Genomic DNA, 27,029 nt, shown 5'->3' on the forward strand with positions numbered 1-27,029 from the left:
TTATGGAAGCCAACTGCAAGGCATGCTGGGTAGAGAACTCTCTCTCCACAGTTGTGAGGATTTGCCGTTTCCAATAACCACCCTTACATGGGCCAAGAAGCGAGAGATGGAGCCACAGGCAGGTTTTCAACCAAGGGGTGGGGAGAGTGGTGGAACTGGGGGATATGAACTGAATTCAGTCTCAACATCGTCTCACTGCACTTGGCACCAGATGTGGGGAGAGCCTTGGCTGAGGAATCACTGATAGTGCTTTGATTGGTCAGGTTTGTGTGCATGTGTGGCCCAGGGACCCCTTGATGCCAACTGGCAGAGGACACTAAGGGCGAATAGGATTTACAGGGATCCCCTGTGTCAGATATCTGCAGAGCAGTTCTCCAAAGGATGGCATGGGAGGTCTCTACCAAGAGCCAGTAGCCCACTGGTCACCGTCATCATCGCAAGATGTATGTACGGACGTTATTTAAGGAGTGATGTATCTGTATTAAAACTCAGGTTGTTACAGTGTTGGCGTTAAGGCAGGTCACCAGGAGGTGATGTGCCTTGGAAATGTTCCTTTCAGGGACGAGATAACAGGCACTTGTCTTCCTGTCTGGCCTTTTGGGTATTGGATGCCTATTTGCATACTGAGCCAGCTGTCTCTTAGGGTATGTCTGCCCTGCAAGAAAAAGCACCCGCGCAGCGAGTCTCAGAGCCTGGGTCTGCAGTCTCAAGCTTGTGCTACAGTGCTAAAAATAGCAGGGTAGATGTTTCCACTCGGGCTCTGAGAGCCACACCGCTTGCTGGGTCTCCAAGCCCAAGCGGGAACATCTACCCTACTGTTTTTAGTGCCATAGCATCAACCTTTCCAGTGTCAACGTACCCCGAGGGCCCATGGAAGCACAGAGCTGTCGATGGGTCGTGCAGGTCCCATTTGGTGAATGCTGCCACTAGCAAAGTGCTCTGGGTAAAGTAAGAATGGACCTGAATTCTTCCTCAAATCCTTGAATGGAGCTGTTTGTGGCTCAGTTAAATATATATCCACACATCTGTGCACCAGCCCTGAGTGGGAATATCTGAATATCGTGCAGGAGACTATTCTGGCAGCATTTCTTACCTGGCCAGAACAGGAGCTATTGGGAATCTTGGTACGGGGTGATGGATGGACAGGTCCTAGTTGGAAGCTTGGCATATTTTAGCCCAAAGCAGGCATTGGTAATGGATCTAATCCAGGGCTGTGCATCATGTCTAATTTTCACAAGCCATGATTGGCAAGGGTCCTATCCTAGCTTCTTTGGCATGCCTGTGACACCCGTTAAAGCCCAGTGAGTATTTGAGTGTATTTGTGCCCTCAAGTTCTATCACTGTCAGGTTCAGGGCAGACAACCTGAGCGCACCATGTTCAGCACTGCCCTGGACCCCTCCCCTGTAGTTGGTCAGTCAATAATGGTAAATAACGAAGAGGAGAGGTCACAGATTCACAGAGATCTGGATCACCTGGTACACTGGGGGCAGGCAAACAATATGCATTTTAATATGGACTATAAGGTGGATAGAAAGCTGGCTAGATTGTCGGGCTCAATGGGTAGTGATCAATGGCTCCATGTCTAGTTGGCAGCCGGTATCAAGTGGAGTGCTCCAAGGGTCGGTCCTGGGGCCGGTTTTGTTCAATATCTTCATTAATGATCTGGAGGATGGTGTGGATTGCACTCTCAGCAAGTTTGCAGATGACACTAAACTGGGAGGAGAGGTAGATACGCTGGAGGGTAGGGATAGGATATAGAGGGCCCTAGACAAATTAGAGGATTGGACCAAAAGAAATCCGAAGAGGTTCAACAAGGACAAGTGCAGAGTCCTGCACTTAGGACGGAAGAATCCAATGCACCTCTACAGACTAGGGACCGACTGGCTAGGCAGCAGTTCTGCAGAAAAGGACCTAGGGGTTACGGTGGACGAGAAGCTGGATATGAGTCAACAGTGTGCCCTTGTTGCCAAGAAGGCCAATGGCATTTTGGGATATATAGGTAGGGGCATTGCCAGCAGATTGAGGGACGTGATCCTTCCCCTCTATTCGACACTGGTGAGGCCTCATCTGGAGTACTGTGTCCAGTTCTGGGCCCTACACTACAAGAAGGATGTGGGAAAATTGGAAAGCGTCCAGCGGAGGGCAACAAAAATGATTAGGGGACTGGAACACATGACTTATGAGGAGAGGCTGAGGGAACTGGGGATGTTTAGTCTACGGAAGAGAAGAATGAGGGAGGATTTGATAGCTGCTTTCAACTACCTGAAAGGGGGTTCTAAAGAGGATGGCTCTAGACTGTTCTCAGTGGTAGCAGATGACAGAACAAGGAGTAATGGTCTCATGTTGCAGAGGGAGAGATTTAGGTTGGATATTAGGAAAAACTTTTTCACTAGGAGGGTGGTGAAACACTTGAATGCGTTACCTAGGGAGGTGGTGGAATCTCCTTCCTTAGAAGTTTTTAAGGTCAGGCTTGACAAAGCCCTGGCTGGGATGATTTAATTGGGGATCGGCCCTGCTTTGAGCAGGGGGTTGGACTAGATGACCTCCTGAGGTCCCTTCCAACCCTGATATTCTATGATTCTATGGCTAAAGGGATACATCAAGGAACTAAGAATGCCATACTTAAAGGATGGGGGACTCTATCCTGGGAATAGTGACTCTGAAAGTGATTGGAGGGCCGTGATGGATTATCAGCTGAATAAGGACTCCCAGTATGATGCTGTGGCATAGGTGCTGGAAGTAGGGGTGCTGCTGCACCACCTGGCTTGAAGTAGTAATAACAATCCAAATACATGGTTTCTGCCTTCAGCACGCCAACTATAAAAATTGTTCTAGAACTAACTACACTGTGGCCAAAAGAGCTAATGTGATCCTGGAATTCACAAGTGGGAATTTCAAGGAGTAGAGAGGCTATTTTACCTCTGTGTTTGGAACTGGTACGACAGCAGCTGGAATCCTGTGTCCAGTTCTGGTGCCCACAACTCAAGAAGGATGATGATAAACTGGAGAGGGGTCAGAGATGAGTCATGAAAATGATTAGAGGGTTAGAAAACCAACCTTAGAGTGGTAGACTCAGAGCTCCATCTATTTAGCTTAACAAAGAGAAGGTTAAGGGTCGACTTGATTGCAGTCTATAAGTATTTACATGGGATACAAATATTTAATAATGGGCTCTTCAATCTGGCAGAGAAAGGTCTATCATGATCCAATGGCTGGAAGTTGAAGCTAGACAAATTCAGACTGGAAATAAGACGTACATTTTTAATGGTGTTGTGGCAGGGCAGGAGTAAAGCCCCTTGAATGCCCTGCCAAAATGCTGGCTAAACCCTGCTTTCTGGTAGGAAAGCCAGGTGCAGGGGCCCAGGCAGCCAGCAGAGAGCCCAGCTGCAGGCCCTAATGAGGGATGGCTCACAGCAATGACTTGAGCTAAGTAGCAGCAGCTGGGCTGAGGAAGGGAAGGGCTGTAAAAGCCCTGGAGAAAGCTTCATCAGGAGGCTAGCCTGGGAGGGGGATAGGAGGCTTACAGCTCTTTCTCCTCACCAAAGGCGAGGAGCCTTGTGGGCCAGGAGACCCTGGGAAGGGTCTGAAGGGGGATAGCTGTTGGGGGAATTAAAGGGACTACACGGTTGCTCTGTAAATAAAGACACAAGGGTGAAGCACCAAAGAAGGCATTGGGACTCTTTATTTGGCCGGCCAACACAGGGCACAGGCACGAGGAGGTGGAAGCCTGTGCGGAACCTGTGACAGGTGTAAGTAACTAACCATTGGAACAACAAGCGTGGTGGAGTCTCCATCGCTGACAATTTTCAAAGCAAGATGGGATGTTTTTCTAAAAGCTCGGCTCTAGGAATTATTTTGGGCCTGTGTTATACAGGAGGTCAGACTAGATGATCATAATGGTTCATTCTGGCTTTGGAATCTATAAATATGGTGATACTCCGTACATTGAAAACTGCATGACACTGAGCAGTAAATAATAGCTCCTTTATGCTCTATTGCTAGTACTGAAATGTTAAAGTTGCCCATTAGTTTAGGGTTCTTGCACGACAAGCCAGGCGTTCAAAGAAACTGGCATGTGCAAAAGTAGCCAAATCTTGCCTTCCCTTTTTTGTTGGGTTCATTCACTGGCTCAGCTGGAGACCTCTCTAGAGGGTTTGCACAAACAGAGCTGATGCCTGGTGCAATAAGTGGGATTATCAGGCTATTTACCTCCATGATCTCTTTACAACATGAAATGTTTGATGGGTTTGGGCACCAAAGCCGCAGGAATTGAGTTAAATTTTTTTGTCAGCCTTCCACTTGGTTCAACACCTTTTCCCAGTGGCCTGTTTCTCTCCTGTGACTGGTTTTAATTAATGTCCTCTTCCCCATGATGTGAATGGTCTTGGTCAAATTGCTGCCTTCAGATTGCTTCCATTGCCCCTCTCTCGCTAAATGCTCCCCCAAGATTTGCATGGAGTAATAGGGAGAATTTGTTCCAGTGTGGCTGGCTGGGTCATGCCTGCCTGAGTTTTCGTTTGCTTGGCATGATTTCTTGCAGCTGATTCTCTAGTCCTAAATTCTCCTACCAGTGTATTTGATGGTGCAGAATGCTGTAGGATTTGACTGTTTCTATAGCACCTTAGAGATGTGAAATGCTACAGAAGAGCTATGGACTACGCTGGCATTTATCACCTGATTCTATACAGGTCAGAACCCTGTAATCTTACTCGGGTCCGATGACATAAAAATGATGGGGAAAAAACCCTACAAATATTAGTTTTGCTTTTAAAATGAATTTATTTTTGTTGCACTAATGCCCCTCTTTCGCTGACAGACTGTGATTCAGTGTGACCCGAAAGTAAGAAAAGATCCACCTCCAGTGTTTTGAATTTCAAAGTCCCTGCATCTTGGGCCATTGAGTGTTTAAAGACAATTCGGGAACTAACAAAAGCTGCTGCACTTTTCTGCTTTTCATAGAGGTTTTCCCTACAGGAATTTAATCCAGATATCATGCACAGAAATATCCAAAGGCTACTTATACCTATGTACAGGAGAGTAAAATTTTGCACTTTCCCTTCAAAGATCCAATACCATGTTAAAGCCAAAACACACCCGCTGTCTGTAGAGAGTATAGAATATGCATGTGTTACATTACATGCACGAAAAACTCTTACAATCTGCTTTCCTCGCCTCTCTATGTGCCTGAGCAGTGCTTGACCTCGAAGCTCTTCACCCTGAGAACAACCAGTTGGGAAATACCCTACCGAATTTTATAGAAATCTGTCCACTTCCTCTGTTTTTTTAACTCTCATAGAATTGAATAGAGAATCCTTGCTGTCCAGTTCTATAGGATGGTCCCTATACAGAGGATCTCATCTTCTATTAATTTCTATAGAACCCTACTAAGTTTCTACAAATCCCTGTTAAATTTGGTTGGTCTCATTCATGATTGTGTGCTGCCTTAGTGTTGGTGGGGCATTAACTAATGAAACAGGGTAGCAGAGTAGGCTGACTAGAAACGTTTCTGTTGTAGAAAGTTTCTGTGCACAATCACTGGTTGTGGTGATAAAGGAAGTGATGGCTTCTCAACAGGTGTGGCATTAAGGATAAAAGTCCAGGGAGTTAAGGCTGGGGGAGGGGGAATTGAAGGGGGCTCAAATGCAGAGACACTGATTTAGAGTCCCTGAAGTCTCTTCGCTAAGGGCTCAATCTTGCAAGGCACAGATCACCTCTAGGGAGGGGTTGCTTTACTCTCACCTCTCGTTGATCTCAAATGAATTTATGGGTGCTCAGCAGCTCCCAGGAGAAACTCCCCATTTTGCAGGACTGGGGCCAAAGAAGGCCCAGTAGTCATTTGTCAACTTTGCCCACCCATAAATACCCCTCTGATTCGTGATGAATTAGAGAGGAAAAATTCATTCTATAACCATTGCCTCACCAGTGTATGTTACCTTATCTTATCCAGGGTATTCTGCTTCTAAGCAGAGCAGGTTGAAATATGTGAATACATTTTTTTGCAGAAGATTTGGGTATAACTTTCACTCTGCAGTTTTCAAAACGGAATGCATTTTTGTTTTTTTTAAATGCTGAGTTTTGCAAACAAATTCTCTCCCAGTGTTTTGGGGTTTGTTTTTTTGCCTTTTGGTATTTTTCCCTTTCACCCCATTTTGCCACTGAAAAAGGGGGAAAGTAAAACAGGGGAAAATCAAAAATCACTAATAGTCCACAATATTATAAGATTTTTTTTTGTATTTGTCCTTTTTTTAAGCCTTTGGGATTGCAATATCATGTGAAATCACTTTTTTGAAAATAAGTATAATTTGCAACCTAACTTTCACACCAGTAGCCCAATGTATTTAATGTTGTCAGATCAATCTCTCCATCTTTCTTTTTCTCTCTTTCTTTCTCTTTCGCTATCAGAAAACCTTCCAATGCCAGATGAAAGAGAAGCAAGTTTTTTCATTTCTTGTTAGATACATAATTAATGACATACTCTCAAAGTGGGAACATTTAGATCAGTTGGCTTTACCTTAAGTAAACTCTGACTGGAGTAAAAACACCCGTATAGTTGGGAAGAGTATAGTTGTGATTCCTTCTCCTAATGAAGCTACTGTGGGTCCTGCCACTGGGAGTCTGGTAATTAATTACAGTTACATAATTTACAGTTTAGTCAGTGTGAATGCATTCATTGTTTTTCAAAAGACCCATGTGTATATCTATCTATGTCTGTGTATACAAAAAAGTTCAAAATAATGCTTTATCACTTCTTTAAACACTTTGGGCTAGATTCATAAAGTACTTAAGCATTGCAATGCTTAACTTTTAGGTGCCGTACTGCCGAATGGAATTCACAACCTGGAGTTAGGTGCCCAGGCTCCCTGTATAATGCACAGGGAGAGTTAGGCATCCAAAATGGGATTAACAGAAGCCAGCATATTGAGCAGGGAACTAGCCAGTTGGAAATGCCCAGGAAGGGGTGGAGTCTAAGCCCCACCCGTCAAAGGGGAAGTTGATAATGAATAAAAATCAGATGTTAGAAACTGTAGAAAATTGATAAGGGAAGTGAAGGCACACAAGAAGAAATCTATGGCCTGTGGAGATAAACTCCTTATTTTCCTTAAGTTATATTTGGAACAAAAAGAATCTTGACAATTGCATCGATCCATTACTAGACAGAAATGGTTGAATTATCAATAATGGTGCAGAAAAGAGAGAGGTGTTCAATAGATATTTCTGTTGTGTATTGGGGAAAAACAGATCATCTTGTCCCAGCATATGGTGATGGTTACACTCTTTTCATTCCTCTAGTATCTCAGGAGGATGTTAAACAGAAGCTACTTTCAAGTTAGACATTTTTAAATCAGCAGGTCCAGATAACTTGCCTCCAAGAGTTTTCAAAGAGCTCTCCACGGAGCTTGTTGGACCATTAATGTTGCTTTTCAATAAGTCTTGGAGCACTGGGGAAGTTTCAGAAAACTGGATGAAAGCTAATGTGCTAATTTAGAAAAGGGTAAATGGGATTGCCCAGGCTATCATAGGCCAGTCAGTCTGACATGAGTGCAAGGCAGGAAAATGGCGCAGATGATATTGGTCTCAATTAGTGAAGAATTAAAGGAGGGTAATGTAATTAATGCAAATCAATATGGGTTTATGTAAAATAGATCCTGTCAAACTTACTTGATTTTTTTAAAAGATTACCAACTTGGTCAATAAAGGTAATAGTGTTGACAAAATATACTTAAATTTCTGCAAGGCATTTGACTTCGTACCACACGATATTTTGATTAAAAAACTAAAATGATATAAAATTATGTGGCACACATTAAATGGATTAAAAACTGGCTAGCTGGGCTCAAAATGTAACTGTAAATGAGGATTCATAGTTGAGGGGAGTTTTTCTAGTGGGGTCCTGCAGGAATTGGTTCTAAGCCCTATGCTCATAAACATTTTATCAATGACCTGGAAGAAAACATAAAATCATCACGGAAGAAGTTTGCAGATGACATAGAAATTGAGGGAGCGGTAAATAATGAAGAGGGCAGGTCACTGATTCAGAGTGATCTAGATCCCTTTGTAAACTGGGCACAAACAAAAGATATGCATTTTAAAATGGCTAAATGTAAATATGTACATGAAGGAACAAAGAATGTTGGCCATGCTTAGAGGATGGGGGCCTCTATCCTAGGAAGCAGGGACTCTGAAAATGATTTGAGGGTCGTGGTGGAAAATCAGCTGAACAAGTGCTCCCAGTACAATGGGATGGCCAAAAAAGCTAATGAGATCCTGGGATTCATAACCTGGAATTTCGAGGAGGAGGAGTAGAGAGGCTGTTTTACCTCTGTAATTGGGACTTGTGCATTGGTAAAACCCCTGATGTGGACTTGGAAGGTGCATGTAGAGAGCTCTGTGTTACCTTGTGCCTGCCTGCCCTGAGGCTAGGTGGGGACAGCATTGTCAGTTCCTTATTTACAGATTACCCAGGGCTAACCACATTCACCCATATCCTTAAAAAAGAGCAGAGGGCTAGATTGGGTGTTGCCCTGGGTTCGCATCAGTTTGATGGTGTCAGAATCTGGTCCGGAGTCTCTTAATTGGACAGCTATTTGTTCTGCTCCGAGCTGCCTCCCCCTTTACTGGTATTTCCAAAGGCTGGCCTGCTCTCTCCCTTGTGGCAGAGGTTTTCTTGCGGACACGCATTCGCACTAAGCAGATGATGATGAATTTGTTTCTACTTAAGAATTTTTTGTTTCAGTTGACACAACGGCGTACGCACCTTCCAAAGGGAGTTATTAGCTGGCTGTGGGATTTAAATGAAAATGACTTCTAAATGCACGGTTAATCAGAGACAGCTGTTACCAACAGCACCAATGGCCTCACCTCTTTAGCATCAGATTAAAAATCATTAATAATAATCAGGGGAAATCCATGGAGGAAGCCGGCAAATTTCCGCCTTGCCAAACGCTTGCACCAGCTGATCTTGATGGCTTGGGGGGACGGTGGACACCAGTGAGCTATCCCCAGTGACCGGGGCTTGTGAGTTGCAGCCAGGAGCGGGTTTGACTGAGCACACATGGATCTCGCATTCTTCAGGCACTATAAAAAGGAGCGTGAAATGAACAATCTTTGGAAAATGCTAACAGGGATGGAAGTGCAGAGCTAAGCGCTTGGCTTTGGGTTTTTTTCCCCTCCTTACAGAGTGATCTGGATTTCAACAACACAACTGGCAAGTGAGCAAATGCTCTCCCTCTCTCTCAATTCCCTCTGCTTTTTATATTAACCTCCGTCAACTTGTCCAAGTTTGTGAGTAGAACAAAAGCTTTTTTCGTGTAAAGTTATGTGCTCGTTTCCAAATACTCTCTGGGGTCCCTCTGCAGATGCCCTTGCTCCACACACAACATCTCTCACCCGCAGGCTTAAATGGGAACTCCATGCACCAGTCGAGGTCAAGCGTGTGGCGCAGTCATTGCATCCATCCAAGGTTCCCCTCGATCTGATGCTCTCCAAGGAGGCATCTGCTCAGGGCTTGTCCTCACATGGAGTTGTTCCTGAATAACTCCATCGGTGGCAGTCTTATTCCAGAACAAGAGTGCCTTTGAAAATGGATTAAACTAAACAGGCTCAAGGCTCTCTTGTTCCGGAATAAGGGTGTCCACACATGGAGTTATTCAGGAACAGCTATTGCACTTGAAAGTCACAGCTGACCTTAATCGTTGTTAGCTTTCAAGAGTAAACAGAGTGAATGGAGGTGTCTGTAAGGTTTTCTTCGGAAGATGGGATGCTGCTGAGCACCTGACTGTTGGATTCAGTTTGCAAAACAAATTCATTTTATCCAGGTGGCAGCAGTGTATATTGACGAGGAAAGATAGTTTTGTGGTCTCTGCCACAAACTCCCTGAGTGATCTTGGGCAAGTGGCTGAGGGCCAGATGTTTCAAGGTGGTGAAGCGCCTGACTCCCATAGAAATCAATTGGAGCACCATGCCTACATACCTGCTAAACATCTGGCTGTGAGGGCCTGATCCAAAGCCTATTCAAGTCAAAGCGAGCCTCTCCACTGACTACAATTGGCTTTAGACCAGGCCCTCAGTATTTCAGTGCCATCCATAAAATGGGAAGAACAGTACTTTTCTGCACTCCTTCTGTCGTATCAGTTTTAACTAAAGCTCTTTGGGCAGGTACTGCCTCTCGCTACATGTCTGTAAATCCCATGACCTGGATCTCGGTCTGGGCCTCTAGGCCCCACACAAATACAAATAATGATTGAGTGTGTCCTAGCCTGGGGAGATTGCCTTTAGATTCCTGACCCAGACTTTGTGATTACCAAAGAGAGCGAGCCTCAGAGGTCTGATATGGAGCTAGTGCAGGCTCTGTTGATGCCCATACAGTGCAGATGTGATTAGTGAAGCTCAGAGGTATGGCTCGTACTGGTGAGCCTCCGTGCGTTGATTTAAGGTCCTCCCTGTAACCAGAGACTCAACAGCACCCTCTTGTCTTTCCTGAGTTCCCAGAAGCACTGAGAACGTACAGCTTCTACTCTGTGCTCCAGGAAATCAGGCCATAACTTCGAATAGTGCAAGGAACTAAGACCAGATCCTAAAAGGTCCCCTAACTGTGGTTGAAATTGAAGGGAGTTAAGTGCCTACATACCTGTGAGGATCTGAGCCCTAGAGACCAAATGAGTCATTCTCTATCATGTGGAACTAGCTAACACCGCATTCCTTCCCCATTCCGCAGATACCCCCAGCTTCGTTCACTTACCTTGAGCTGAACACATACTGCAGGTGTAGGCTACCAGTTGTGACTCTCCCACATTGTCTGTTTCCCAGACTCCTCTAGCCGGGAGGAATGCAGCTTTGCGCCTAGTTAGCCCAGGGGAAAGAGATGCCGATAATTAGCCCTTCAGCTGCCAAATAATGCTATTATGCAAAACACAGACCTCGTACCATGAACTTCTGCTTAGGAATATCCCTCCCCACAGCTTTAATACGTCATGAATAATATAAAGGAACAGAGCTATTAAACAGCCTCTAGGTGAATTAACAATTCCCATCTCTCTCAATGACATTCCTCCAGGGAGCGAAGTTGCACTTTGTAAATGGCAGTTGCACGGTAGGATCCCATCAAAGAAGCTTGCAAACATTCAGTCCAGAACAGATAGTCCTTTTTTTTTTTGGTGACAAAGACTTCACCTGAAGCGTGTCGCCCTTGAGTGCCCAGATGCTGTCTCTCTCCAGCAGACGTCTGGCAATAAGGTTGTTACCTCTCCAGTCCCATTTCTAATTTGTCCCAGCAGGCAAATGGGAAAAGGCAGGAGGCCATCTGGATCAGCAGCTTTGCAGGCAGCACAATCTGCAGAGCAGAGTGTCTCGAGCAGATGTCTGAACCTGGAAGCAGCATCTGCAGGGATCCTGCTTCCACCGAAGCCAGGGTCGGTCTGCAGAGAACAGACTATTCCTGCGATAGACATGCCCCATGTGTTAGATGTATTTGCACAGATGCTCAACAGAGGGAGCAGGAAGCCAGGTTTCCCACCAGCCCCAGGGGAAATGACAGCCCCACCAGTTATGCTGTGGTAGGGCCAAGTACAGGAGAAGTGATAATGCCAGCTGTTGTTACACATCTCAAAGTGGGTGTGGCGGGTCAGGGGCATGTCCGTAGCCTCACCCTCATTCTGCACAAGCTGATGTTCCAGGTCTTGCCCCAGGAGCGGAGTCCACGCTGCTCTTGCAGGCACTGCCCAAGCTGCGTACAGGCAGATAAAACACCAAGCAAACCTCGGTCCAACCCAGCGAGAGCTCTGCCTAGTTTCAACCCACATTCACTAAGATTTGGAACCCAACCTGGTGAGAGTTGGTCAGGATTCTGCCAGGAACCTCTTGGAGAAAACTTGGCTGGGGCTGCTTAGCAGAACTTGCCTGAATCTGGGATGGACGAAGCGCCCTTTGGGCTGCATATCCGGAGGCAGCCTGTCCCAGAGTCTAGAGCTAACACTCACCCTCTCTGTAGCTTTGGTGTGACTACACCTACCCGATTCAGCTCTCACCACAGCCCTGATCAAAACCTCTCTGTCATGAGCTGCATCTAGGGTGACCAGATATCAACTGTGAAAAATCGGGGGGGGGGGTAATAGGCACCTATATAAGCCCTGAATATCGGGACTCTCCCTATCAAATCAGGACATCTGGTCACCCTAGCCGCATCACAGGCTTTGGGCGTCAAGCTGCTATACACTGATAAAGCTCTTTGCTCCAAGCTGCGGAGTCACTACTCAGCTGTTGACCCTCTTCCCCTGCATTTTGGGGTGAAACAAAGACATCCTTATTTTTGCCTTCCCCTTGGTTCTGCCTCTCTCCCTATTAACTCCTGGCAAAAAACCCCCCAGCCCCGGGCGATCGTGTGCTGGCTAAAGGCGGTGCATGTCGATGTCTGTGCTCGGCTGCTTCTGCCATCTGGAACTGTATGTGTCTCTCTCTTTCTGTCTCCTTCCCAACTAAGCTGAAAACACGTCTGTCCTTCTTTGCCCAGGCTTGTAATTTCTCTCTTCCTCTGCTACTATTTGGCTTCACTTGGTCACTGAAATTTAGGCCCACATGGTCTCTGCTGTTCTAGGAATTACAGCCCAGAAAGTCAAAGGGTGTTTAGGTGCCTAACTTCAATTGAGCCTCACTACTCTGAGGGGCTGGACCTACAACCCGGGAACTATTAACGTGGTGCTACCCACAGATCTCAGGCCACTCAGAGTTTGGGAAGCGTATTTACCCCCATCTTACAAATGAGGAAGGTGAGTCACACAGAGCTGACGGGACCTGCCCGAGGTCACACAGGCTGTCAGTGGTAGAGTCCAGAGTTCAAATCTTTGGATGCCGAATCCCGTCCTAGCCCTGGGACGCCAAATTCGTTCATGCAGGCAAACATTTGGAGGTTCTTTTGTAGCTATAACTCTTTAAAGCAAATTGCCAGGTACTATCTCGTTTCTGGGGATGCAGAGCTGCCCAGTTGTCCAATGTGGCTCATGCTTCCAGAGTAGGGTCCTGAGAAAGGGTGAGTTCCTGCAGCATGCTCTGTTCACAGGGAAAAAGAGGCAGGAGCTCTCCAAATTGCTGCCCCCTCCTCCCCCCCCCCGGCCATCCCAACCCATTCATTTGCCTTCTGGCCCATGATGATTTTGCTGGTTTCGCTCTACAGCTGATGCACCCCTGCAAGGCACCGATCCAAACGTGCCTTCTGTTTTCAAATCTGATGGAGGCAGAACCTAGTGCCTGGCGGGCTGCAGCCTGCTGCTGCAGCCCATCGCAATCTCCCAGTAGGCAGGAAAATATTTAGCTCCCAAAGCAGAGAAACAGAAGGCAGTTTACTGCACATAGCCCTGACCTGTCATCCGTTTCCGAGATACAGATTTCCACGGTGGCTCCAGAACAGTCATAGATGCCTGGATTTTAAAGCTAGAAGGGACCATTATGACTCTTTGATCTGACCTCCCGCCCGACACACCAGAGATGGTCACACACAGATTCCTGCATCAAGCCCATTTCATGTGGACATTCTTTAGCAAGACATTCGCTCTGGGTTTAATGATTTTAAGGGGCAGAGAATCCACCCTATCCCTGGTAACCGACCCGCCTCTTGGAAAGCGGCTCGAGGTGCACAGTGTCTTGTACGGTAGTGCCTCAAGCTGGATAGTTATGGCTCCAAGCACCATACCAGCTGCATACTTCCCAACCCACATGTCCTTGTGGGACCCATGGAGACTCGAGGAACAGAGATGAAGTGACTGGTCTGAAGTCACACAGGGCATCTGTGGCAGCACCAGGAATTGAACCCAAATCTCTGCCTAAGGCATTGACCCAAAGCCCCTCCTTCAAATGCTTGGAGATTTTTCTCCTCCTTGAGGGGGGCAAGGGAAATCACCTTTCATTTTCTCTCTCACCTCCCCCATTCAATCTCTTCCTTGGAAGCCTCCCCCAGGTCTTTAAACAGCCGGAAGATCATGCCCAAATAAACATTTCTTTAAATGCATGGGTGCCTACTCTGTGGGTGCACCGGGGCTCAAGCACCCACCCCCAAAAATAGGGGTGCTCACCACCCTCAGGGCCGGATGAATCTTTTGTGGGTCCGGGTGGCTGGACTGTGGCCCTGCTCTGCCCACGCGCCGCCTTTTCTCCCTGAGGCCCCACCCCTGCTCAGCCTCTTCCCCTCATGGCTGCATCTGCGCTCCGTCCCGAGACCCAGCCCAGCCTCGAGGACCCCCGCTTTATCCTGAGGCCCTGCCCCCACTCAGCCTTGAGGCCTCGCCAACCGCTTGCCCGGGAGAATCAGGGTAGGAGAGGAGCACCCGCCGGCCAAAACGGAAAGTCAGTGCCTGTGTTTAAATGTTTCCAGCATTCTGGGGCCCAGTCCTATGGGGGCTTCTTCCCTTCCTGCTCAGGTTGCAGGGGAAAGAGGCAGCCTGGCCTTGTCTCTCTGCAACCTTGCAAATAAAAAAAAAAATACCCCCCCTTCCAAACCAGGTGCCTGGAGCATTGAGTGATTCTTGAAGCCAACGGTGAAGACAGTAACTGCCTCGAGAGCTGCTTCTAAGCAAAGTCCTCTGAGTAGCTGTGTAGACTGGAGCTCTATCGTTGCTCTAACAGGTTACTGGTAAAAATCCTACCTTTGGCTGCAAATGCACTTTGCTGATTGCCAAGGTCAATGCAATCTTTTAAAGATTAAAATCTTCAACGAGCCACTCACTGTCCCTGCCAACATCAATGCACTTTGCTGAGTGTCACCCCTGGAAGGTTTTCGCTGCTGGTAGGGTAATGGGGAAATGCTCCCCCATATAGCCCTGGGGGCAGTCGCACACTGAACAGTCCGCAAACAGTTTGCTGCCTGAGTGCAGCTTGGAGCTCTGCGCAGAGGAAAGAACTGAATGCAGCCATCTCTCCATTTGTGTTTACCATATGATGTCTCTAGCAATTCATCAGTCTGCACAGTATGAATGGAAACCTATTAACTAGCCTTGCAATCAGCTTTGGCCCAGATCTCTCAAGATCTAGGCCTTTGTGGGAATCACAGATGGTAAAGCTAAGAAAGATGCTAAAGGGATCATGTGGTCCCTCTTCCCAGGGACTAGTATGGGATTGTTCCCTATGGGATGCTTTCTAGTGCTTAGTCCAGTCTACTTTTTGAAATCCCAAGCGATGGGGCTTCAACAAAGCCCCTTGGGAGATCATTTCACCGTCAGGGCACTGGCAAAGGAAATATGCACGTATACGATTAGTCCTTGTGCTTCTATCTCCATGAGTTTGAGCTGAGCCTGAAATAAAATGGAGATAACTTCCTGTAGAACTGCCATTGGTCTAGGCTGGGATTTTGACAGTCTGAGTGCAGCTTGAAAGGTATGGAGGCTGTGATTACACTTGGCTGCTTATCTTGGCTATCAGAACTGCCTGGGTGTGGAAGTCTCCAGAGGGATGACTCTCATGTCACTTCAGCATTTCTGCTTCTCGCCTGAACTGAGACTTGCAAAATAATGAGGTGGGGGAGGAAGCAAACTGTGTGTGATCTCTTATTCTGGGAGAGCGGTAGAACTTTGCCTTTGCTGCTTGTGAGTTCGCAGATGACACTAAGCTGCGGGGAGAGGTAGATATGCTGGATAGGAATAGGGATAGGGTCCAGAGTGACCTAGACAAATTGGAGGATTGGGCCAAAGGAAATCTGATGAGGTTCAACAAGGACAAGTGCAGAGTCCTGCACTTAGGACGGAAGAATCCCATGCACCGCTACAGGTTGGAGACCGACTGGCTAAGCAGCAGTTCTGCAGAAAAGGATCTAGGGATTACAGTGGATGAGAAGCTGGATTTGAGTCAGCAGTGTGCCCTTCTTGCCAAGAAGGCCAATGGCATATTGGGCTGCATTAGTAGGAGCATTGCCAGCAGATCGAGCGCAGTGATTGTTCCCCTCTATTTGGCACTGGTGAGGCCACACCTGGAGTATTGCATCCAGTTTTCGTCCCCGCACTACAGAAGGGATGTGGACAAACTGGAGAGAGTCCAGCAGAGGGCAATGAAAATGATCAGGGGGCTGGGGTGCATGACTTACGAGGAGAGGCTGAAGGAACGGGGCTTGTTTAGTCTGCAGAAGAGAAGAGTGAGGGGGGATTTGATAGCAGCCTTCAGCTATCTGACGGGGAATTCCAAAGAGGCTGGAGCTTGGCTGTTCTCAGTGGTGGCAGATGACAGAACAAGGAGCAATGGTCTCAAGTTGCAGTGGGGGAGGTCTAGGTTGGATATTAGGAAACACTATTTCACTAGGAGGGTGGTGAAGCACTGGAATGCGTTACCTAGGGAGGTGGTGGAATCTCCATCCTTAGAAGTTTTTAAGGCCCGGCTTGACAAAGCCCTGGTTGGGATGATTTAGTTGGTGTTGGTCCTGCTTTGAGCAGGGGGTTGGACTAGATGACCTCCTGAGGTCTCTTCCAACCCTAATCATCTATGATTCTATGAGTTATGTCCCTATCCCTCACTCACGCCGATAACTCTTCTACAGCATTGCACCAGCCGCATACCCAGGATATTACAGAATTGTCCCCTAGACGGCTCTTCCCTTGTCCTGCGTGAAAACAGCTTCAAGTGCACACCTCCTCTTTGCCTGCTGCTCAGGTGGAAGGAGACTTTGGGGAAGAGGATGTGTGTTCTAGTCCTGTCCTCACTGTGAAATTTAACTGATAATCCGAGATAGCTTAATGGCTGCTCTCCTTCCTATATTAAACCCAGCAGGGCTGCATCTGCCGTGACACTCAGAATGGGGAAGCAAGGGCTAAAGGTGGAGAGAATGGCAGGACAGGGGCTGTGAAGGGACAGAATTAGGGAGGCCATCCCAGGTTCTCCTCCCCACTCCAGCAACCATCTTTTTCTACGCTCTCTCTCTCACTTGCAGTCCATGACTGCCTCCAGTACTCTAGTCCCCACACAGGCTTTCCCAGAGCCCCCAGTTCCTTGCAAGCCCCCTGGCTTTCTGAGGCGTGCGACGTGTGGAACACCTCTGTCTCACCACCAATTAAATGTCACCGATGAAGTGCAGAGAACTTAGCACCTGGGAGCCAGGTGTGACTTTAACGGCCATGCAAACGCCGAATCCCTACCCCATCCCCAACAGTCCTGGACTTAGCGCCTGGTCATCAAAACTTACAACACAGCATAAACCTCAACTTCTTCCTAAATCTCTGGAGATTGTTTCCCTCCAGGACCATGCAGGCCCACAGAGCTGTTCTCACCCCTTTCTCTATTGTGGTTGGAGCTAATTGGAGCCATCTGGCAACATGAGCCACGACTAGTTACCCTGTTCCTTAGTGCAGGGGTTAGCACTTGGGCCCAGGCTGACTCCACAGTAGAGTGCAGCGGTTCTCAACACAGAGATCTTCCGGGGGGTACATCAGCTCATCCAGTTATTTGCCTGATTGTACAACAGGCTACATAAAAAGCAGTAGTGAAATGAATACACATTTCATAGGGACAATGCCTTGTTTATACTGCTCTATATACTATACACTGAAATGTAAGTACGATATTTATATTCCAATTGTTTCATTTTATCATTATAGGGTAAAAATGAGAAAGTGAGCAATTTTTCAGTACTAGCGTGCTGTGACACCTGTATTTTTATGGCTGATTTTGTACGCAAGTCGTTTTTTAAGTGAGGTGAAACTGGGGGTGCGCAAGACAAATCAGACTCCTGCAAGAGGTACAGTAATCTGGAAAGATTGAGAACCACTGCTACGAAGGGTGGTCTGTTACCGCCCCTTATTCCCTGTGTGTAATCTTCATGGCTAGTCACCAGCTCGCTGTTCAGTGAGGCTTGCGCAATTAATTAATTTGATATAAGAATGCAATCATGGGCAGTGGGTATTTCAGCCTCCCCTGCCCACGCTCTGCCCTGAGGCCCCCTCCTGCCTCCCACTCTTCCCCCGTGGCCCCAGCCCAGGGTGGGTCCTCTTCCCCGAACCAGGTGGTGGCACTCTGGGGCTGGGGGCACTCCAGCAGGGTGGTTGGTGGGCTGGGCTGGCTGGCGAGCCAGGACTTGGGTCAGCTGTGGCGGGGCTCCTCTGGCCATGGTGGGGGGCTTGGGCGTCCGGTGGAGGAGGGGCGGGGCCGGGGGCTAGCCTCCCCAAACAGGCAGTTTACACGCCGCCGATGAATGCAATGGGCTGGTTTGCGTTGGGTCTCCCTGTCTGCAGAAAACTTGCTAACTTTTTTCCCCTGTGTGCCAGTTGCTCTGTCTGCTGTGGGGAACCACGGTCTGGCTTGGGAGACTTTCCAACAGTCAGAGAACAGGGATGTCTCTGTTGGGGTCTCCCATGGCTTGCAAAGAGCGAGGGGTGAAGATGGGCATCGACTGGGTTCTGAGTGGCTGGATATAAGTGAGGTTGAGCATGCCCTCCCTGCACGGGGGTTAGCGTTTGGCTTTTGCCTTGCAGACAGTACAGTGGGCTGAACACAGGAAAGACAAGGGGGTGGTTTAGGGCTAAAGCATAGAGCAAGGGGTCAAGAGACTTGGATTCTGCTCCCAGCTCTGCTGCAGGCACTGTGTGACCTTGGGTGAGTCAGTTAGGGTCCTATTTTCTTGAAGTAGCTTCTAACTTTTGGTGCCCCTTAGGGCACGCAGGGCCTGATTCTTTCAGAGGTGCTGAGAACCCACTGAATTCCTTTTGAGATGCTGGATGCGTAAGACCTCTCCAAATCATGTGCTAGTTTCTGAAGTTGGGTGCCTCAGAAATTAAAGACCCCCAAATTAGAGGCCACATGGGGCCTTAAGGTCCCTGCACTTCAATTTCCCCAAATGAAAAATGAGATCTGGAGAATGAATTAGTGTTTGTAAAACACCCTGAAGGTCCCACAACAGAAGGGGTTTTATAGTTATTAGAGCTGCAATTAGGCAACATGTGCAGATAAACTTTTGAACTAGCACCTCGGTTTCATGCAAATGTCCCTTAGTAACAAGGGCTCTGATTTTCTATGGAAGCCAAATGAGTTAGGTGCCCAATGCCCACTGTAATTCAGTGGGAATTGTGTGCCCATTTCTCTTAAGCTCTTTGGAAAACCACAGCCAAAATACCCTGGCAGAACCATCTCTAAATGGAATTCTGGTGAAGTCTGCAATGGCACTTTGATCCGGAGGCGATGGGCCTGTTGGAAAGGCCTGAATAGAGAGTCTCAGTCCAGTTCCCCAACAGCCAGTTAATCACAAAACTAGCCACTCCAGCTGGCAAGGAGCGGCCCCAGCAGAGTAGCTAAGGATTGATTGACCACTGGCAGACAGCGGTGTTCTCTCTCAGAGAGGTGTTTGCTCCAGCCAAATGCTGAGGCATGTTGATGGAGCAGGCTTATGCATGCCAACTAGCTCCTGATCCCTCATGTTTGCAGGTGTGGCCGATGGGGGAACTCATACTGGTGCTGCACCTGTTCTTTGGAGCTGGCAGTCTCCTTGGCTGCTGGTCTGGCTCCTTTCACCAACGCTTATCTCCATATGGAAAAAGTGTGCTTTAAAAACGTTCCATTGGTGGCTTTCTACAAGCAGGGCAACTTCCTCCCTTGTTTCTCTGGGGAGTTGTTTCGTGCTTGGTGGACCAGGGACCAGGGTGCCTTATGTTTTGGCCTCTACAGGGTCTCTGCCTGGATGTCTGGTCCCTCCTGGGGCATAGGCCATGCTGAGCACTTGCTATTGCTCAGCTGGGAGAATTGTAAAGGAAGAATTAAGCATTTAAGCAAACAAAACCTGGAAGCTCTGATGGCCTTTGGTCAGAGGAGACACCCTATTGTGGCAGGACACCATGTTTTCGGAGTCCTGGTTGCTTTGCCTGGCTGAAAGATCCTCTAGCACATCTTGGATTTTAGGATAAACTCCTCCTAGCTGGGCATTGAATCTATTTATGTCGAGGGAAGCGATGCTGATTCAGGGCAAACCAGCAAAAGTTTTTTTTTTATTTAAAAACTGGCAATTCTTACGTGCAGCGGGGCAGAGAGTGCTTCAGACATCTCTTCTCTCCTTAGCCCGAACACCCGCTTCCCTTCTGGTCATAGGGTGGCCTGTTCAGCGCACGCCTGTGGACGAGCTGGGAAGGAGCGGGGATGGATTATAACAGAGGTGGGTCCAGGCTGAAAAATCAGGATTTTTGAGCTGCCAAAAGTGCAGGAGCTTTGGTTTGCGTCCCTTCCTTGGGCCCTTAGGACATCTTGTCCTCCCAAGAATGACTGTGGTGCAGCCCCAGATGAGGTTGAATCACCAGCTGAACAACTGTAATTTCGGCTGGGGTTATGGTTTACAGAGAAAGCACCAAGGAGAGAAATCCAGGCCATGCTAGGCCAATTTATCTAATCCCATTGCCCAAGCGGGGGAGCAGTATTGGTGGTCAGTTGTTAGCTTATTCTCCAGTGCCAAGGGTGGAAGATAGATCTACACCTTGAGGACTCCACTGGCTACCCTTGTTACTTGTGTGTGTGACTGGGCTTGCTCCAGGGTTCTTATGACTCTGACCCCTCTCAAGTGACTGAGGTTTGAAAATTAATGATCGGTCTTCAAATACTTGAAAGGCTGCCATAGAAAAGCTGGAGAAAAGTTGTTCTCTTTTGCCACAGAGGACAGGACAAGAGGCAATGCATTCTAACTCCAGCAGAGCAGATTCAGATTTAAATCTCAGGAAAAACTTCCTAATGGTAAGAACAGAAGGACAGTGGAACAGATGCCTCGGGAAGTCATGGAGGCTCCTTAACTGGAGGCTTTCAAAAAGAGGCTGGATTGCCATCTGTCTGGGATGGTTTAGACACAACAAATCCTGTGTCTTGGCAGGGGGTTAGATTAGCTGACCCTTGCGGCCCCTTCTAACCATATGGCTCTATGATTCAGTCTCTTATTACAATGGGTATCTGGGTGGTGGTAGAGTGTTAGGATGGTACTTTTCAGTGGATGAGGTGAAAAGGGCAGGAGTAGACAGCTCAAGGTTGTGTAAGTGGCATGTGTCTGTGTGTCTATGGAGGTGGGGCGGGGGGCTGCCATATTGAATCTGTGCTTCTTCAGGTCAGCATGGCCCAATGGGAAGGGTGCTGGACTGGGAATCTGGAAACCTGGTTTCTAATCTTGTCTTGGTTCTGATTAAGGGCAAGTCACACCCTTCTCTGTGTCTCAGTTTCCCCATCTCTAAAATGGCGATAATGCTACTGACCTTTCTTTGCAAAGTGCTTTGAGATCCACAGCCCCAAAGTGCTGTCCATCAGCAAAGCGTTGTTAATCGTGGTCAGTCCATCCCACCGTTATTTCACCCCTGTACCGAAGGCCAGCCAGCGTGAGAGCCAACAAAAATGAGGCTGCAGCACAGTCACAGACCCAGGGCCTCTGGGAGTCGGGAGGGCAGACGGCCGGGCAGCCTGACAAATGGAGAGAGTTGCATCCCTGTTTTGGCTGCTGTCATTTTGTAGCACCAAAAAGCTGCTCAATGTGTATAGCTTGGCCCTGCTGCAAGCGTAATCTGCAAGCGCTGATGGGTTTAATGGTCCCAGCATGACATGTGAAAGGGGACAAACTGGAAATGAATGTTAATTCTTTACTATCCACCTCTTCGAAAGCACTACATGAATGCCAGAACTAACGAGTCAGCCCTGCCTGCGTCCCATGCCCCCTTAATTGCCTCACTGCGTGCAAACCGAGCTAGTTTCTGTCAGTGAAAGACATTTTGTGCTATCTGCAAAGCATTTTTTAAACCAAGAGGCATGCAAGATAAGAACAGCAAAATATCATCCCTTCCAAGTGCTGTGAAGAAGGAGAGGGGGCTGTGGGTGGGGAAGCAGGGCTGTCTCCCATGCCCAGGGATTGCCAAGTATGTCCTGACTAAACACAGCAAACAACTAGTAAAGGGGAACTGTAGGGCTCTGAGGAATTGGATGCAAAGCCCTTCACCTCTGGATGACTGGATCGCACCCGTCCCCAGTTTGGTAGTGGTCAAGAGATGTCACTATCTGATAAACAAGATGCTGTTTGTGTCTACGGAGCAGGGGTGGCCAAACGGTGGCTCGTGAGCCACGTGCGGCTCTTTTACCATTAAAGTGTGGCTCGTTGAGCCCCCAACATGCCCCCCCCACCTACCAGACTGGGTTGGGAGCTCAGGACCTCTGACTTGCAGCAGCGTGGTGGGGTCTCAGGGCTTCTCCCCAGTGGGGATGCGGGGGGTCTCAGGGCTTCAGGCATGCATTGGCTCTCGAACATCTGAAGATTGTCGCATGCGGATTGGAGGGTCAGTATGTTTGGCCACCCCTGCTTTGTGGTATGGTGCTGGGTGCATTTATAAACACAGTGTTAGATCCTGGAGAGGTCTGTTTTCTGGTTTATGTGAAATTAGTCTGCTGGCCTCAGCCTAGTTCGTACAGGGCAAGTGTCCATTTCACAAAACCCAGCCGGAACTATTAGCACTATTTGGGATCTTTGTTGAAAGCCTCAGCAAACTGGCCAAGGAACATCTGAACGTTGGAGGCTGAACTTTTCATTCATCCTTAGTGGGTTTCTTTCCCCCCCACCCCGGGCTAGAGACGGGCTGGAGTGACAGAGTTTGGATAAGATTCCATTTCCCCAGACTGGGGGATGATTAGATTCCGTGTGGGGATGCAGGTCCAGGGTTGTATGTAGGGAAATGGGCCCTGCATTTGCCCGGGTTGTATCTGCTGGCTCCTCAGAAAGTATCCCAGGCTGTCAATACAGCCTTGTTCACCAGCGCTATATTCACTTAGATTTCTTAAAGGAGACATCTGCTCAGAAAGCTCATGAGCATAAATTTTCTCAGGGGACATCCTGTCTCCAACCAGCCTGAAAATACGCTGAGAATAACTCTTGGGATAAAGTGAGCTGTACCTCACGAAAGCTTACGCTCAAATACATTTGTTAGTCTCTAAGGTGCCACAAGTCCTCCTTTTCTTTTTGCGAATACAGACTAACACAGCTGCTACTCTGAAATATAACAATGAGGGTATCCCAGGAGCTTTTGTCCTCCTATCCCTCCCCACCTTCCATTGCCCCCGTTGCTGTTCCTTGTAGCTAAACTTAGGGCTCTGGCGGCCAGAGTGTCTCTGAAGAGGAGGGCAGTGGGCGACCCGAGGAGGAATTCTGGTTGTTGCAGACAGAGACATGCATGCTGGAGAAGCATCTTCATTGGAGAAGCCGCAGTGTTCACTCCCCTTTGTTGCAGGCCAGCTTCACTGATTGGGAAGGAGGTGTTGGGGTCACGACTCCACCCTCATCCTGCCCTCTCCCTATCTGCTTATAAGCAGCTAGCACCCCTGGAGGCATTAGCAGAGAGGAGTCAGCTTGTGGCATGCGGGTGCAAGAAACTAGGGGAAGCTCCCTGGTTCTTTTTACACTGTCCTTGGGCCATTAGATTGTAAACAATTGTGGGCAGAGACCTGCTATTTCAATGGGTCTGCACAGAACCAGGCTCCCTGGCAGCACTTAGGAAATAATAAATGGCAAAGCACTGCGTATGCTAGTTAGAAATCTTTGCTGTGCATTGAAGATCTCCCTGCTTCTCCCTGCCACCCCAGCACACAGCAGAGCCTTTCCTTCCCCTCCCATTCCCTCCTAGATCTGTCTCTCTTGGAAATCTGTCTCTGATCCTGTGCAGAGACGGCCCCCCACTGGAGTCTTTTATCTGATCCTTCCTGAACGCTGGATAAAATGGAGCCTGGATCAGAGCCGTTGCTGAGTTTGCTCTTTTTTTGCAAAACCACAACCTGACTGATGAAGTTTTGCAACCTCCAGACATCTCCCAGCTGGATGTAGCTAGTTCCTGGGGCCTGTACCTTGCCCATTCCTGCAGCTGTCTCTCAAACCAATTGCAACAGAGCCATCCCAGCTCATCACCTGCATAGGTTGCAGGGGGACAAGAGCTTAATGATGTGACCTGGTCCCTTGTATGAAGACAACACCCGGCAGGCCGAATTCCTGAATGCCCTGTGACTACTTCTCACCAGCTACGTTGGTGCAAAGGGGTTGCAAAGAAGCCACACAGGGCTCCCATGGGATAACCCTGGCAGAGTTCCTGGTGCAGGAGTTGGAGCAGACATAGCCTGAGCGTCCCTATGTTCCAGCTTCTGTAAGGCACAGCTGCAGGGTTGGCCTCATGACGATAAGGGAAGCGCAAGCTGCCTCTCCTTTGTTTCTGTACCAGATTCTGCACCACAAATTGGGCCCAGAGTATGGATTCAGACCTGCTTTTTACCCACCTGGTGCCTAGCAAGTTTTCCACCATCCTCTCCATGCCTTGCTGCAGTGTCCATTTGGTTTGTTCTTTAGAGTCAGTAGCTGGTGGCTGTTGGTGTTAATATCCTGCCAAAGACAGATGGATAAACAAGCCTTTGAGAGCTCTGTGTGTGTTGTCATCACACCCACTGAAGTCAAGGCGTCGGCGATAAACACTGCAGCCTGGCAGAGGAAGAGTCTCCCCTGTCCTATGCACCGTACACATGGGTCTGATTATAAATGTGCTTGCCTGGGTGTTGTGGCTTGGAGAGTGTAACATGCCCCACGCAGACAACCACAGGCTGGAGGAACTGCCTCTGCTGGCAGGTCTGAGGTGCAAAGAGAGGGTGTGTGTGTGGGGAAGATAATCCGTTCCATCAAGCAGAAATTGTGAAGGGGAAGGGGGGAAGATCATAGGGCTGTTTTATTTTAATTTCAACATGGCATCAAAAAACTGTCCCAGGCCCAGCGGTTTGTTCGCAGCTTATCATCATCCCTTTCCTGTCACGTCCTGTAAACAGGCCAAACAGGGAACCAGATGTTGGACAGGGAGTGCTGTGAATGAAACCAGCGAGCCATTCTGCTTTCTCTTTTCAGACTGGATCTGTGTTAGCTAAACTCCCTGGGCCTGACTCCCCATTGACCTGCACTTTGTGCAGTCATTTACACTAGTGCAAAGGATGTGAAAGTGGGTGTAAAATCGGGGGGGGGGGGGGAATCAGTCTCAGCTGATGGCGTTTGAGGGGAGGGAGAGACACTGGTTACGTTTTCAGCCTGGCAGATCAGACTGTTTGGAAGGTGATGGTCCACAGAGCAGGCAGGGAGAATGGGAAGCTGCTTTTTCAAAGAGATTGGACAGTAATGCAAAGCAGGAGGGATGTTTCTGGTGATGACATTTATTTTTACTGGCAAAGACTGTACCACTGACAGCTCTCTACAGCGGTGCTGCTCCGAGTTTCCCACGTGGACAACTGCTATGATATTCTTCTTGCGTGTGTTCTGCTGGAGGCACGTAACCTGTGCGTGGGTGGGAAAGGTTTCGGATTTGCCAAACTTGAGTCGACAAACAGTTCATCTGATCTTGTATCTTTGCCCAGCAACAGCCACTGTAATAGGATTCAGGTGAAGGTGTAACATCCAAATCTTATTACTTTATGATTTATACGTTGTCACAGGAGCTCCCGCCCGATAATGCCAATAAGTGCATAGCACTATATACCACGGAGGAAACCGCTTCTTTGAGGCCAGCCTGCGATCAGCTAGGGTTTGCTTTTAACAAGACCTGAGCATCTGCATCTCCTGCTGAAGGCAACTGGCACTATTTTGAAAATTCAGCTCCCAAGAGTCCAGACTCAAAAGGGTTGATGCACTGTAGAATTTGTATCCTAGCATAATCCCAGAAGCAGAACTGGCTAAAAAAGGGAAGTCACTATGAATGCTTCTGAGGGTATGTCTATACTACCTGCCGGATTGGTGGGTAGCGATCGATCCAGCGGGGGGTCAATTTATCGTGTCTAGTCTACACGCGATAAATTGACCGCCGAGTGCTCTCCCGTCAACTCCGGTACTCCACCAGGGCAAGAGGCATAGGCGGAGTCGACGGGAGAGCGTCAGCCGTTGACTTACCACTGTGAAGACACCATGGTAAGTAAATCTAAGTACGTTGACTTCAGTTACGTTACTGAAGTTGCGTAACTTAGATCGATTCCGCCCCGCTCCCCACAGTGTAGACCAGGCCTGATAATTGATTTTCAAAATTAGCAAATTTCCCCCCCATTGTTAAAACACATTACACTGGGAAAATCCATCTTAGATCTTATTGCGTAGCATCCCCATGCTGCCGCCATTACAGACAAAAAGGGTTGGACTCCAAAAGGACAAGAAAAAGCCAAGTTGTCTTCTTTTTATATTTACATATATATATATTTGTAATGTTGCTAAATTTATCACTCAGACCAAGGTAGCAATTTCTGAGGCCTGAAATAGAGAATCTGGTTCTGTTTTCCTCGAAACATGGCTGCGTTCTGAAAGCCATGACACTCAGTTTGCTCCCTGTATCTGCTCACCTTCACTGCACGTTAACATATGCACAGCAGACCTGCAAGCTCACCCGCAGAATGTGCAGCGTGACCTCAGTTAAGAAAACACTCCGCCTAATCACCTCCAGATCTGCCGCCGTCTTTGATCAGCTTAAATATCAATCTATCTTATGGTATAAATATGTAAAACATCCTTTTGTTTCCACACTGGATGGAAATAAATCATTGCTTAAGTTTATGCAACAGCGAGGGAGTGTGGGGAGGGGTAGCGACGGGCTCATAACTCATGAGAGGTGCAGACTTGAAGGTCATTACTTCATGAATGTTGATGTTTCCTTTTCCACCAAGTCCCCGTTCTGCATTATTTAAATATACCAGATCACCCACCCTAACCGCAGCAATTGTGAACCGTGCTGTCAAATGACATTCATGTGCTCTCCGACTTAACGTTTCGGATGAGCCTGTTTTCAATATTGCCGTGATGCATGGGATTGGCTTGGTTCGTGTGTATGTCACTGCTGCCCCCTGGTGGGAGGAGTATGTCAAGACCTGGTCATGTTTGTTACAAGTTCTCTCTTCACCCAGGGAGGTGGGGCTGCTCCTCTCGATTCCTCTTTTGTTTTTGAAGCTGGTTATGGCACTGGACTTGCCAATGACTGGCTGTGTGACCTTGGCCCAACCACCTCACCCTTTTTTCTCCTTCCCCTTCCCACCCTTGCTCTGTATTATCTGTTTAGATTCTCAGCTCTCCATA

General features: G+C 48.0%; 1 protein-coding gene and 1 long non-coding RNA gene across 4 annotated transcripts in view; one reads left to right on the plus strand and one right to left on the minus strand.

The window, feature by feature from the left end:
• ZNF469 (zinc finger protein 469) overlaps positions 1 to 27,029 on the plus strand; it is a 411,666-nt gene that overhangs the window by 18,914 nt on the left and 365,723 nt on the right. The window lies entirely within an intron of this gene.
• LOC140896407 (uncharacterized) lies at positions 2,587 to 12,097 on the minus strand. Of its 3 annotated transcripts, none has more exons than XR_012154541.1 (3): positions 11,822 to 12,097; positions 10,740 to 10,840; positions 2,587 to 9,076 (listed from the first exon to the last, which is right to left on the minus strand). It is a non-coding gene; the product is annotated as an uncharacterized LOC140896407 (long non-coding RNA). The 3 variants fall into 3 exon arrangements; XR_012154544.1 differs by lacking the exon at positions 11,822 to 12,097 and adding an exon at positions 11,646 to 11,815; XR_012154542.1 differs by lacking the exon at positions 11,822 to 12,097 and adding an exon at positions 11,171 to 11,639.

This window comes from Lepidochelys kempii, chromosome 12 (assembly GCF_965140285.1).
Source record: "Lepidochelys kempii isolate rLepKem1 chromosome 12, rLepKem1.hap1, whole genome shotgun sequence".
Lineage (NCBI taxonomy): Eukaryota > Metazoa > Chordata > Testudines > Cheloniidae > Lepidochelys > Lepidochelys kempii.